At 36.9% G+C, this 14,177-nt stretch overlaps 1 protein-coding gene across 3 annotated transcripts in view; it reads right to left on the bottom strand.

The window, feature by feature from the left end:
• HAO2 (hydroxyacid oxidase 2) overlaps positions 1-11,356 on the bottom strand; it is a 48,864-nt gene extending 37,508 nt beyond the window's left edge. For 2 of the 3 annotated variants that reach the window (XR_012481403.1, XM_074263234.1), the window contains exon 1: positions 11,220-11,356. The gene's annotated coding sequence lies outside the window, so the exon portion shown is untranslated. The remainder of the gene's footprint in view (positions 1-11,219) is intronic. The other variant, XM_074263235.1, reaches the window with a different exon arrangement.
• Positions 11,357-14,177: the final 2,821 nt, after the last annotated feature.

Below are 14,177 nucleotides of genomic sequence, written 5' to 3'. Positions count from 1 at the left end.
ATTTGCCTTGGCAAGGAGAAGGGCCATCTCTTCTTCAGAGACAAGAGTGAAGGGAGCACTATTAGGGAACAATGTCAGAGAAATGTGAATAAAAGAGAAGGGGGATGTTTCAAAGAATAGTCTTTATTTTTTCTGTGAAGTCTGAGGATTCTCAGCAGAAAGGATAGGGAGAAGTAGCATTGGAGGCTTGATGAAAGAAAAAAATGATTAGGAGCCATTCCTGTGAGTGAAAGTAGAGAATCATTTAGAAAGGAAGAATGGCATTATCTCAGAGATTGGGGAGGACAATTCTAGTTAGTGGATGTAACATGAGTGAAGATCCAACAAAAGAAACAAAAGAGATCAATGAGGAAAAAAACAATCATAAAGGCTTCCATAAAATAGTTGAGCTATGGGATATCCAATAGAAATGAATGAGAAGATGATGGAGAGAAATAATATCTGTTATTCATTGATTGAAGGAAATCTTGGAAGAATGGCTCTCTGAAGACAGAATTGATTAATTGATAGACACAGTAGTAATTGGGTTCTTGCTAAGTTGCAACTAATGTGATACCTTAAAACATTGGGGCAAGAAGGCAGCCATCAGAGCTAATGCCATCTGAAGTGGTGTTAATACTGTAGCATCATTGATTCTTAAAGTTTAACATATAAGATGCATGAAACACTTCTCATCCTTAATGGGTGATAATCCAGCAATCACCTATAGACTCATATTAAGCTTGTAGTCAATTAACACCATCTCTTCTCTCCTCAATCTTTATTCTAGTTATCCATCTCTTGTGTCTTATACTTATTCCTATGGAGTTTCATCTTATTTGATACAGCCCAATGTTCTGTGGCAGTTAGGTAGCACAGTAGACACTTGCTAGCTGTGTGACTCTAGACAGATCACTTAATCTTGTTTACCTCAGTTTTCTCATCTGTAAAATAAATTGGGGAAGAAAATGTCTAATCACTGCAGTATTTTTACCAAAAGAACCCCAAATGGGGCCACAAAGAGTTGGATACAACTGAAAATGACTGAACAATGGTCCAGGAAAAAACTGTAGCCCAGAGATTGTGACATGCTAAAGGTCACACAGATAATAAATAGCAAAGCCAGGATTAGAAGTCAGATCTTGTGGCTCCAAGTCCACACTTTCCATTGTACCAAGTACTTTGAAATTTGTGGATGAAACTGTTAGGTGATAATTAGAATAACTGACATTTACACAATGCTTCTAAGTTGGAAAAAATGTGTGTGTGTGTGTGTGTGTGTGTGTGTGTGTGTGTGTGTGTGTGTGTGTGTGTAATCTTCCTATGTTATACCCATTATTTCAAAACAACCACCTTTGTGACTTTGGGCAAGGTCCCATTTTACAAATGAGGAAATTGTGTTTCAGAAAGTCTAGGTGATTTTCTCAGTTAGACAATTCCTAAGTACCAGAGCATTTGAACCCAGGTCTCACTAATTCTAAGTCTTGTGATCTAACCATTACCCTATGCTATTTAGGGAATCAAAACAACATTTTTCATTATTTTTTTTATCACTTTGAATTAATATAATTTCATGATTAGATGGCCATGCTTAATTTTTTGTTGTTGATTTTCAAGGAATTTTTAAACCATATGAAGCTTTGAGATTTGAAACATTTCCTTCATGTGGTCTTTCACCCAATTAGGGAATAGCAAAAATGAGTTGCTAAGACCATGGTGAATTAGGACTTGATCCTGTTTTGAGGTTACATTTATATTTTGGAAGAACCTTTGAATGATTTTAAGGCATGGGGTGGCTAGGATTTATTTCACTGCAATTTTAACAAAGAGATATTTTATACCTTGATCTAAATAAGGAGCTGAAATGCGAGCATTCCAGAGCTGGCAAAATTGAGACTCAAACCCAAAATTGGCATGGGAATTCCATCCTGCCCAAAGTTATGATAATAATATGAATCCATTCATACTGTCAATGATAACTTTTGTTTTTAAGGAGAGGGGAAAAGAAAAGTTAAAAATCACGGTAGAACTTTGAGATTTGGGGGCAGCTAGGTGGCACAGTAGAGCACCTACCCTGAAGTTAGGAGGACCTGGCCTCAGATACTTAACACTTCGTAGCTATGTGATCCTGAGCAAGTTACAACTCCAATTGCCTCAGCAAAAAAAACCTCAAACCCAAAAAACTTTGAGATTTACTCTGATTATTTTCAAATCTAACTCTGAGTCTAGGGGAGAGTTAAGGAAATCAACTTGTCTAACTAAGTAGAGAAACATGTTTCCCAGTTGACTATCCCAAAATATTCAAGGTGGACCATTAACAATTCTGAGTGGGTCTTTTCTAACTTTTTGCTATCACAAAAAAAAATATTCCTTCCACATGTAATTGAGGAAAAAGAAAACAAAGGAAGGCCTCTGTGTATCTGTTGGTGGAGGGAGTGATAAACCACCTTCCTAACCTCCTTTTTTATTTTTCTTACAAAGGATGTTCAGGGTAGATTAGTTACAACTCTAGAGGTTTTTCAGCATCAGGGAAAACAACAATGGCAAAAAAAAGTGGATAAAACTTGTTTCACTAGTGTGGAAGAAAAACTAATGTAGGGGTCAGAATTCTAGGATATTTCAAACACGGTAAGTAACCCTACCAGAAGTTATCTGCATGAGTTCTCTTATTTTGAACATGACAGAATTAAAAGGCACAGTGAAGTGATATGAAAAATGGAATCTATTTCTGACATTATTAACTAGTCATTCTGCTCTCAGATTCTTCATCTGCCTGGGCCTTAGGTCATGATCTCTCCAGCTTTAACATTTCACATTCCCCCAGCTGGGTAAAGCCACAATGCACAGAACATTGGACCTGGAGTCCCAAATATCGGAGTTCCAGTCTTGCCTCTGATACTTAAGGAATGCATATAATTACAAACAAGTGTGATAGGTAAGCATGAGCATTATTGTTTGACTACATGTGTAATTGTTTCTGTAGTTTTAAGTTAATCTGGTCACCAGCCTGACCTTTTTCTGAGACCCACTGACTTCTCTGTGACCACTAATGTTGGGCGATGGCATTTGACTAATCATAATTACAGTATTATGTAGTATATTACATTATATGATGTATTTTATATAGTATAGTACTATATACTTATAGTATTAATTTCCTAAACATGAGGTCATTGAGGGCTTATGTCACTAAGCAGGGTTATTAATCCTTGAGGTACAATATGCAGAATCTTCTTCATCTGAAATGTTTATTTCTGAACCAGTCTTAGGCCATCTTTGTATGATTGGTAGGTCTTATTATGGATAGGAATGCCTATTAGTCTTAACTTCCTCAAGCAATTTGAGATGCTCTTTGAGATCATCACAAAATAATCTTTTCTAGATAGATACTCAGGAATATAATTTCTTCTACATATATATGTAAATATACTTTCTGAAACTGGTAATTTGTAATTATATATTTTAAGTCCTCCCTGATATTCTGCTGAGCACACAACAATGCTCTGCTTTGTCTTGTTTTATTTTTGTTTTGCATTCCTTTTCTATTTTTCTTATTCTGCTTTTTTTTTTTTAACAAAATAAATTTTAAAAAATAATTTTTTCCTAGAGTTTTTAGTCAGGTATTAGATTGCATAAATTGTTTCTTGGAAACATCTCACATGCCCCTTATTCAGTGAATGTTTTTCTTTTGCTAAACTCTGGTCCCAAACATTCCTTCTTCTCCTCTAGATATGAATTCAGACAGATTATATGAAATCTTTTTTTGGATTATAGGTCTATAGGATAAGGTTTACTTGTTGTCCCAGAAACCCTAATATAACCAACCCCACTTACTCAATTCCTTTCCTTTGGAAACATATTCTTATTTGGAAATTTTCTTTTCTTTTCTATGCTGTTTCCTTAAAGCTTCTTGCCCTGTTATTGGGTGAATTTGAAATTCTAATAGTTCTTTTGCAGTCACAGGGATCCAGTGAGGGAAGTTTCAAGTTCCCTTTCACATAGAACCCAGGAAAAACTAGGAATGATGGCTAGAAGTTGTAAAGTAAATTTAGTCTTGTCAGTAAGAAAAAAATTCCCAATGAGATCCATCTCAAAGTGTTATGGGCTACCTTAGTTTAAAATAGTGACTTCCCTGTCATAGGAAGGCTTCAGGCAAAGGTGGGAGGACCTATTGCCAGGTATCTTATTTTGTAGAGTTTTTAAAAATATAGATAACACAAGATAAGGAAAAGACCAACCATTCCGGTATCTTTGCCAAGAAAACCCCATGGTGGGGCAGCTAGGTGGTGCAGTGGATAGAGCACCAGCCCTGAATTCAAGAGGACCTGAGTTCAAATCTGGTCTCAGACACTTAACACTTCCTAGCTGTGTGACCCTGGGCAAGTCACTTAACCCCAGCCTCAAAAAAAAAAAAAAAAAAAAAAAAAAAAAAAAGAAAAAGAAAAAAAAAAGAAAACCCCATGGAAAAAATGGATCATGAAGAGTTGGACAGGATTGGATGGCTGAACAACAATGGCAAAATTCAAGTTGGCCACTGAAGATCTCGGTGTCCCTGAGAGTCTATGATTCTTGGATAGAATGCAAACTAGGTCCCTTCCCTGGGATGGATAATTTTATAAGCAAGATTACTTCCGTGGCCAAAATATTCTCAATAATTTATAGTCTGAAAGAGTCACTCAGAAAAGGTGAATAATTTGCCTATAGCCCGACAACTAATAAACATCAGAGGAGGATTTGATCTCTGGTCTTTCTGGGTCCAAATTGAGTTCTTGACCCACTGGCCACATTTTTATTTCTCTTCTAGGTTACTTCTAAGAGTTCAGGTAAGTCTTGAGCATTGGTCCTGGAAAGAGGAGACAGCTAGGTGGCGCCATGGTGCACAGAGTGCTGGGTTTGGAGTCTGGAAAATGTCAAATGTAACCTCAGGCAATTAGCTACATGATCCTGAGCAAGTTATTTAATTTCTGTTTATCTTAGTTTCCTCCACTATAAAATAAGGATAACAATAGCACTTACTTTACTATATTGTTGCAAGGATCAAAGGAGATAATAAATATATAATGTTTAGCACAGACCTTAGCACTGTGTTATATTAAGTAGTGGCTATTATTATTATTAATTTTTGTAATTATTTAGCTACTGTACTTAGCCCAGAAGCAATGCATCTAAGTAAGCAAGATCATTTCTTCTCTCAAAGGTTTTTAAAAATTATTTTTAATGAATAAAAGTCACTTTTTCTCTCTCTCATGCTCTAGCATTAAAAAGGGGAAAAATCATATCAAAAAAGCAGAACTGAGGCAAAACGAATTGGCCATTGTCTTTTAATATGCACCTCATTCTGCAACCTTGAATCCATCACTTCCCTGTCAGGTGTTGGGTTGCACATTTTATTGTCAGTCCTTTGGAGTGCTCTTGGTCAGTCAAAGCATTGATCAGGGTTCCCAAGTTTTTCAAAGTTATTTGTTTTTGTAATTTGCTACTGTACAAGTTGTTGCTGTAAATATTGTTCTTCTTGTTCTGCTCATTCATTCTGTACCACTTATACGAATCTCCCCAGTTTTCATGGACACTGTCTCTTATGCTATTTCTTATGATGCAATAGTTTTCATATATCAATATGCTATAATTTGTTCAACTAGTCCTCAATTTTAAGTTTGTCAGTTTTTTGCTTCTGAAAAAGGAGCTGTTATAAGAGCTTGTTTGTGTGTGTATACATATATATTATATATGCATTTGTGTACATGCTTATATGCATATATGCAATACATATATAAATGCAAACACGCATGTATATATCTATGTGCATATATGTACATGCACATAGAAATATACACCCTTTTCCTCTTTATTTTCCTTCTTTGGGGTTATTGGACCTGTGGGATTATTGCTTGGGCCAAAGGACTCATAGAATTCTGTAATTTAGGGGCATCATTCCAAATGGCTTTCTGGAATGTCTAGACCAATTCACAAAAGAACTTATTTTTAATGAGTAAAGACAATGTATAGGAGAGTTAGATTTGGAAAGCAGAAGTGTGGGATTGGCTGAGGCTGCATACTCAGTTGTATGGATTAGAGCTGGCTCCAGTTCAGAGCAACATACGGTGAGAATTCACCTAGCAGAGCCCAAGGTGCAAAAGGCAGGAATATGAGTTCTAGTGTAAGATGAAGGCAGCTAGATGGCATAATTGATAGTTGGATAATTGATAGGCTTGGACTTAGAAAGATCTGAATTCAAATATAACCTGATATTCTCACTAGCTGTGTGAGTTTAAGCAAGCCTCTGTTTGCCTCAATTTCCTCATCTGTAAAATGGAGGGGATAATAGCATCAATCTCCAAGGATTGTTGTGAAGGTCAAATAAGATAATAATTGTAAAGAGCTTAGCAGAGTGCCCAGCACATATAAACTTTATTTATCTATCATCTATCTATCTATCTATCTATCTATCTATCTATCTATCTATCTATCTATCTATCTATCTGTCATTAGTGGTTAGGACAAGGTTTGGAGATAATCTAAAAATATAATAAAAGTCTCGCAAGTGGCAATTAAACCAAATTTAGCTGAGTGAGGGGAGAATTTAATTATCTTAGCGGTTACTTTGTAGCAGAAAGAGTGTGTGTGTGTGTGTGTGTGTGTGTGTGTGTGTGTGTGTGTGTATTTGTGTTTGTGAATGTGACTTTTTCCATTCTCTCAATTCCAATGCCCAGGGACAAAGTTCTAGGTACAGCACTGCTATTTAGAGCTTCCAGGGAGTCTGTATGAGGAGGTAGGTCAATATAAATTACTCATTTACAGAAAAAGCAGCAGGCACAGAATGACAGAGTTTAGAAACTCCATTTTTAAAGCTCTTTTCTATCTTCCCTCCACCCTTATCTAAAATCCTATAGAGACACAGTGGCTGAATCTAGATGGTGGCTTTGGGCAGTTATGGTCAAGGGCTGGTACTCGATGCCAGCTTTCACATTCTAATGCCTCTGTGCTCCCATGGTCCTCTGCAACTCAATATAAGCAGGATCTGGTCTCCATGTGAACGTACCAGGACATGTGGGTATAATGAGTTTAATGGTTTGTAGCACTGATGAGGTATGTACTCCTGACCAGACCCCCTCCCCTAAGCCCTGGCGGATGCATCATTTGCCTCCAGATGGGTCACATATGTTCAGTTGCTGAAATGAGCTTCCACAGGTACAAATGAACTGACTGCACCTGCTGTGCTGGCTAATCTCCTAAGGACATTATGTTAAAGGGAACCTCTTGGGCTGCTGAATTGATGAGAGACACCTGAAGATGGTCATGTGCTTCTCTCCCACTCCCATTTTATCCCAATAGTGGCTGAAAGTACAAGCTGCCTTCTCAGACACTATGCAATTCAAGGAATTCTTGGAAGAGGACACACTTGCAGTCATAGTGATCTAGCACCAAGCTGCTATAAAAGGAGAAAGCCTAGACTTAGAGCCACCTTGTTAACTTTGACCCCTAAAGGGACCTAGATTTCTGACCATGGAAATGATTCAGAAAGTGAACCCCCACAATTGTGCCTGGACAGGAGTGATGAAAAGTGATGGCTGGAGCATCAAGGAAACAAGGGTAGTATGATAGAGACAGCGGACTGTGAGCCAGGTAGACCAAAGGATCAAATGTGGACTCTCATGCTTGCTAGCTGAGACAGTGGACAAATTATTTAACTGCTTGATTTTCTCCTCTATAAAATAGGGAGAATACTAATGTAGAATTATAGATTCAGAAGTAGAAGCAAATTTGAAGTCATCTATTCATCCAATCCCCTTACTATGCAAATGAGAAACTGAAGCCTGGGGTTTGAAACCCAGAATTTACACCTTGGTTTTCTGATTTCAGGTGCTATAACTTTTCTTTATTTATAAAAATACTTAGCACAGTACCTAGAAGATAGTAGGGACTTCCCTCCTTCTCTGTGTCCTTCCTTCCTTCCTTCCTTCCTTCCTTCCTTCCTTCCTTCCTTCCTTCCTTCCTTCCTTCCTTCCTTCCTTCCTTCCTTCCTTCCTTCCTTCCTTCCTTCCTTCGTTCCACACTGAAGAATAAAATTCTTTTTCTTTTCCCCTGACTCATCTCTCTTAGTAATTTCTCCATTTTTGTGATGATAGGATCAATGTCACCCTGTCAAAACTTTGGATTCATTCTCAATTTTCCATTCACTCTCCTTCCTCCAAACCACCCAGCTGCCAAGTCTTACCAATTCTTCATGCACATCTTTGGTGTCCATTTCTTTTTTCATATTCTTACAGTCATCACCTTAGTTTAAGCCCTTATTGCCTCTTGTCTGGATCACTGTTTCAGTCCCCTAATGGATCTCTCTATTTCCAGTTTTTGTTCTTGCCAAGTCATCTTTCAGACAACTGCAAGCATGACTTTCCTAAGTTAGAGTTCTGACCATGTCATCTCCAGTGAAAACTTAATATTTTCAGGACAAAATACAAACCCTTCTGTTTGGCAATGGAAGTCCATCACACTCAAGTTCTAATGTACCTATTTAGATGTATTAAACTAATTCCCCTTCATAGTCCTACATTAAAGCTAAACTAGCTCCTTTTTTTTTAGTACATTCTACTTCCCATTATCATTCCTTTTCACTTGTCTGTTCCCCTACCTGACATGTACTCCCTTAGGATCTCCAGCTTCTTTAAAGTTCAGTTCAGAGAGGCAACTAATAAGAAGCCTTTCCTGATTATTGTAATTTTTAAGTATTCTTATGCTCTCGATCACTTCTGCTTACTTTATATATTTATCTGTATACATATTGTCTTAACTCATCTCCTATTTCCTCAAACAGAATGTAAAGTGCTAAAAGGCATTTAAAAAATCTTTTTTATCCCCAGACAGCGCTAAGATGATGGTGTGAGGACTTTGCCACTGCTCCCCTTAAACCCTTTCTACATCCACCACAGAAAATTCACCAAACTTAATTCTGAGCAGGAAGACCAAGAAAAAGTCATAGTGAATCATTCTTCTGATCCAGGGTAACTTAGGAAAATGGAAAGAAATGTCTGCAGATCCTGGACTAGGGACTGACTGATCAGAAGCAAAGTACATCACTGAAGGCCAGACTGTGGTGACAACAGGGACAGTAAGAATACTGAATACATAGTCAGAAAGAGATCTCAGGAGGCCCCTGTACTAGCATTGGTAATAGGAACACTTGGTATCTCTGTTACTCATTACTCAGTTACAATTTCAAAATGAAGAGGAACAATTGTGGTCATGAAGGGAGCAGGGGCCCTATTTAGATAAGGAACACAGTGTAGACTAGGAAGACAGTAAACATCTCCATGACTCATACCATGTTGTAAGGGAAACAAAAACAAAAAAGCTGACCATAAAAAATAATATGGTAACAGGGAAGTTCAAGACACAAATGTAGAAAATGTGAAAACATCTACAAGCAAAGCCTCCAAGAAAAAAAATGCACATTAAACACAAGGCCATCAACAAGAATTCCTAAAAGAATTAAAGAAAAAGATTTGTTTAAAAAAAAACCAAAAACAATTATAAATCAATTAAAAACAGCAGAAAAAATCAGGGAAAAGAAAATTCTGAAAATAGAATTAACAGCTTGGTAAAAGAGGCACAAAAAATATAAGGAAATAGAATAGAAGAAAACAATGTTTTAAAAATCAGTATGGTCAAGAAGTTAATGATTCCATTAAATATAAATAAACAATAGAACAAAGCCAAAAGATTTTTTAAAAAGAAAATGTAAAATATCTCATAGGAAAAAAACTGACCTGGACATTAAATCAAAAATAATTTAAGAACCTGAAAGTCAATAACAATAGCAAGAAGTCCTAGTTAGCAATATTTCAAGAAATTACAAAGGAAAACTGCTCAGTTAGAACTAGAGGGCAAAATGTTTTTATATCTCTATCGCCAAATATTTTTCTTGACACATAGTAGGTGCTTAATAAATGTTTATTGAATTTAATTTAATAATGCCTACTTCACTAGGTTGTTGTAGATATCAAATAGGACAATGTAAATCTGAAAGCTCTTTGTAAAGGTTAATTACTACAATTATTATAGATTGTAGTCCCAACTCTTCTTTTCTCACCTTAGTTTTTTTCATCTGTAAAATGATATTAGACCAAGTAATCTTTAAGTCCCCTCCCAGTTCTAAGGGTCTGTAATTCAATTTTGAGTCAAACTGTTGGCTTGAGGAGGATGAAGGGGGTGCTGAGCATTTATAATCCCCTTAAAGCAAGGTTGGACTCAGGAACAAGGCATTGCATATTCACTTTGTGCCTTCAGTGCAGGAGAGATACTTTCTTGGAACGCCCTATAAATCTGTAGTCACATGGTTCCCATAAGGCTAGAGAGCAGAAGGGATCTTTGGAAAGTGACACCCCAGTCCCCCTCTTATCTTCTTTAAGCCATTGGAGGTTGGGGTATTTTAAACCAGAGCTCACAAAAGTTCTTGTTCATGTGACATCTCACTATAGACAGCATGCTGGATTTGGAGAAAAAGGATCCATGTTCATAGTCTGGCAATGCCACAGACTTACTGCCTGTGTGACCTTAGCCCCAATAGAGACCTCTCTGGATTTACTTGGTTTATCTGCTAAATGAGGGGATTAACCTTTACTCACTTTCAGCATCCTGTGATTCTTTCCCCAGGATATTAGAGGTTGCAAAAGACAAAAAGTAGGCTCTAGGCCCTTTTTTTAAATTTTAATTTTTAATTGGTTCATTCATAATTTCAGGCAATTGTCTTTACTGAATCAAGGAAAAAATACTCCAATAAATCATATTCTTTAAAAAAAAAACCCTGCAAAACACACCATTATGCCACAACAAGTGGTAAATGTCCTTTTTTGGGGGTCTATCCCAGGTACTGAATGGAGAGGATTGGGAGGAAGGAAACAAGCATTTATATCACACCTACTATGTGTCAGACACTGTGCTAAGCATTTTAGAAATATTATTTAATTTGATCTTCATCACAACACTGGGATGCAGGTGCTTTTATTATCCCCACTTTACAGTTGAGGTACTGGAGGCAAATAAAATTTAAATGGCTTAGCCAGTGTCACACAACTTATAAGTGTCTCAGGTTGGATTTGATCTCAGATTTTCCTGACTGCAGGCTCTTTTCACTATACCACCTCGTTATCCCCAGAATGGTCAATGTATTCTCCCAGAATAAAGAATAAACATTAAGAACTTGGGAGGAATCTGAGTTCCCTGGACAGATCCTACACCCTTACCTGGGATAATGCCCCCTTTTCCGAAGTCTGCTTTAACTTGTCTGTCTTTTCTCTCGCCTGGCTCCTAGATTGGTTGCTTCTTCAGTGCCTGACCAGCTTTTAATTCCAAATCTTTCTTCTTACCACCCTCTTGCCCATTTATTTCTTTGGCTCACAGTTTTCTTTGAATTCAGGCTGAAACATCCCCTAGCTGACCCAGTTCCTAGTAGCTGGCCCTGGTCCCATTGATTGACTATTACCTCCTCCCCTTTTCCCCCTGAGAAGTACACGACATTATGTTCTTTCTTTCTTCTTTGCCAGTTGCCTTGTCCTTGTTTACAGTTGTTTTATTTTTCCTGAGTTCCTTTCTAGATTTTTCAGGCATGATCATATCTCTCAACATATGAGAAATCTCATAGATTTCATAGGACCATAGAATTTAGAATTGTAAGGGACTAGTCATTAACTCTCTGGTTGCCCATCCTTTTTGTAACAAGAAAAAAGTTAAGTAAAAAAGACCTACAAAATGATTATACAAATGAATAAAAGAACCTTTATTAGGTGCTTACCATATGCCAAGCACTGTGCCAGTTCCTGAGGATACAAATAGAAAAAAACTGAAGGGCCCTTTTTCTCAAGGACCTCAAATTCTAATTAAGAGGAAAACACCAAAAAGTTCCAATGCGGGGCATTTGGCAGGACCCAGGAGTCCTTAATTTATCTGACTAGTTAAGATGTCAGTGCCAAGAGACTGCAGGGCATAAAAACACACTACATGGTAGAATTGGAGTGTTGGGGACTGTTTTTTAAGTCTCTTTTTGTATCTCCAGAAATTAGTATAATACCTGCACATAGTGGGTATCTAATAAATATCTGTTGACTGACCATATTGCATTTTTGTACCTGTACTGACTGTCCTGTGTGCTGAAAGGACATATGTTTTTTAAAAATTCATTTCTTATATACATTTTGAATTCCAAAATTTCTCCCTCTTTCCATTTTCCTCAAAGATGGTAATTAATTTGATATAAATTATATATGTTCAAGTGATATGTTTTGATTCAATAAATATTTATTAAACCCTACTATATTTGAGGCACAGTACTGCCTGCTAGAAATTGTTATTCAGTCACGTCTGACTTTCCAAGATCCCCATTTGGGTCTTCTGGCAAAGGTGTTGAAGTGATTTGCCATATCCTTTTCCAATTCATTTTACAGATGAGGAAACTGAGGCAAATAGTTAAGTGACTTAAGTGACAATGTGTGAGTTACTAGTTCCTCGAAATTCTAATTTCTATGGAAGATGAGTTTTCATGATTTCCGGTCCAATACTCCATCCACTGCAGCATCTAGACAAACAAACAAAAAAACCCCCAAACAGTACTGTTCCTGTGAAACTTACATTTTATTTGGGAAGTAGGGGATTGAAGGAAGCATAAATATTCACAACAAAAGTATAGGGCAAGGAAAAAATTGAGTCAAGAAAACACACTGAAAGATTGTGTTCTGGAAAGACATCAAAGAGGAAGTGGTATCTAAAGTGAGCCTTGAAGAAGAACAAATGTTTTGAGAATTAGAGATGAGGAGGGGCACATTTCGAGTGGGGGAAAGTGCTCATGTGAATGCATGGAGATGAAAGATGCAGGGAATCAAATGCAGAAAATAAATATTAGTTTGGCTAGTGTTTACAGTACATGAAGGAAAGAAGTTTTGTTGTTCTTTTAAAGAAGGCTGGAAAGGCAGGAGACAGTGAGGGGCTGAGTGTTAAACTGAGGCACTTATATTTAACTTACTAATCAACATTGTTGGCTTGTGGGGTTTTTAAAGCATGGTCAAATCTATAGCTCAGGAAAATTATTTTGGAAGCAAGATAGCATAGTGCCTAGAATGTTGGATTTGGGTTGAAGAAGACACGAGTTCAAATTCTGCCCCAGCTACTTCCCAGCAGTGTGGCCCTTCAATCTATTTCATTAAATAAATAAATAAGTTTTAAAATGGAGACAATAATATAAAATAAGATAATATTTGTAAAGTGATTTGTAAATCTTACAATGCTGTATAAATGCTAATTTATTATTATTATTATTATTATTATTTTCTGCTTTGTGGATACTAATGTAGACTAGGGAGATCAGTTAAGGGACAATTAAAATCAATATTGATTATTGGGATTAACAGAAGTTCAACTGGCACTTGCATTTGCGTTATTGCAGTTACAGTGTTTATTGTCCTGTTGGGTAGTCTGTGTTCTGGATCATTTAATATAAGTCCAGAATTTGCAAATTAATTGGGAGAAATGTTCAAACATGGAAATAGTAAAAAAAAAATCAATAAATAAGCATTTTATTAAACATCCATAAATGGTTACATTTCATCCCATTTTCTCTAGCCTGTTGCCCCCACCATCATCCTCACTTAGCTTGAATTTCTCTTTGTCACTGCCTGATTCTCTGCTACTTATAAACAAGCTCACATCTCTTCCATTTTCAAAAGTTTTTGACTTGATTCAAGCATCCTCATTATCTCTCTAAATCTTTCCTGTCTTATGCAGTTGATACCTTTGAGGTCATTTAGAAAAAAAATGCCTCTGCTTCCTTTCCTTTTATTCTGTTTCTTGCCTTTCTGCAATCTGTCTTCTAAATTCATCAGTCAATTGAAACTGTTCTTTCCAAAAGTCACCAACAATCTCTTAGCTGATAAAGTGAATGGTCTTGCCTTGTTCTTCATGCTTCTTGCTCTCTAGAGGCAGCCTTTGACACTATTTGTCACCCTCCTTTCCTTGATGCTTTTTTCTGTCCTGGTTATTGTGACATTGTTGTCCTCTCATATTTCTGACTACTCCTTTTTAGTCTCCTTTGCTGGATTGTCACCTAGATTTCCTAACTAACCATGGATATCCTACAGGGCTCTGTCCTGGGTCCTCTGCTCCTCTCCCTCCATATTATTTCACTTGGAGATCTTTTACATTCCCATTCTCTA

The sequence above is a fragment of the Sminthopsis crassicaudata genome, chromosome 4 (assembly GCF_048593235.1).
Source record: "Sminthopsis crassicaudata isolate SCR6 chromosome 4, ASM4859323v1, whole genome shotgun sequence".
Lineage (NCBI taxonomy): Eukaryota > Metazoa > Chordata > Mammalia > Dasyuromorphia > Dasyuridae > Sminthopsis > Sminthopsis crassicaudata.
This window is presented reverse-complemented; position numbering and strand designations above follow the sequence as displayed.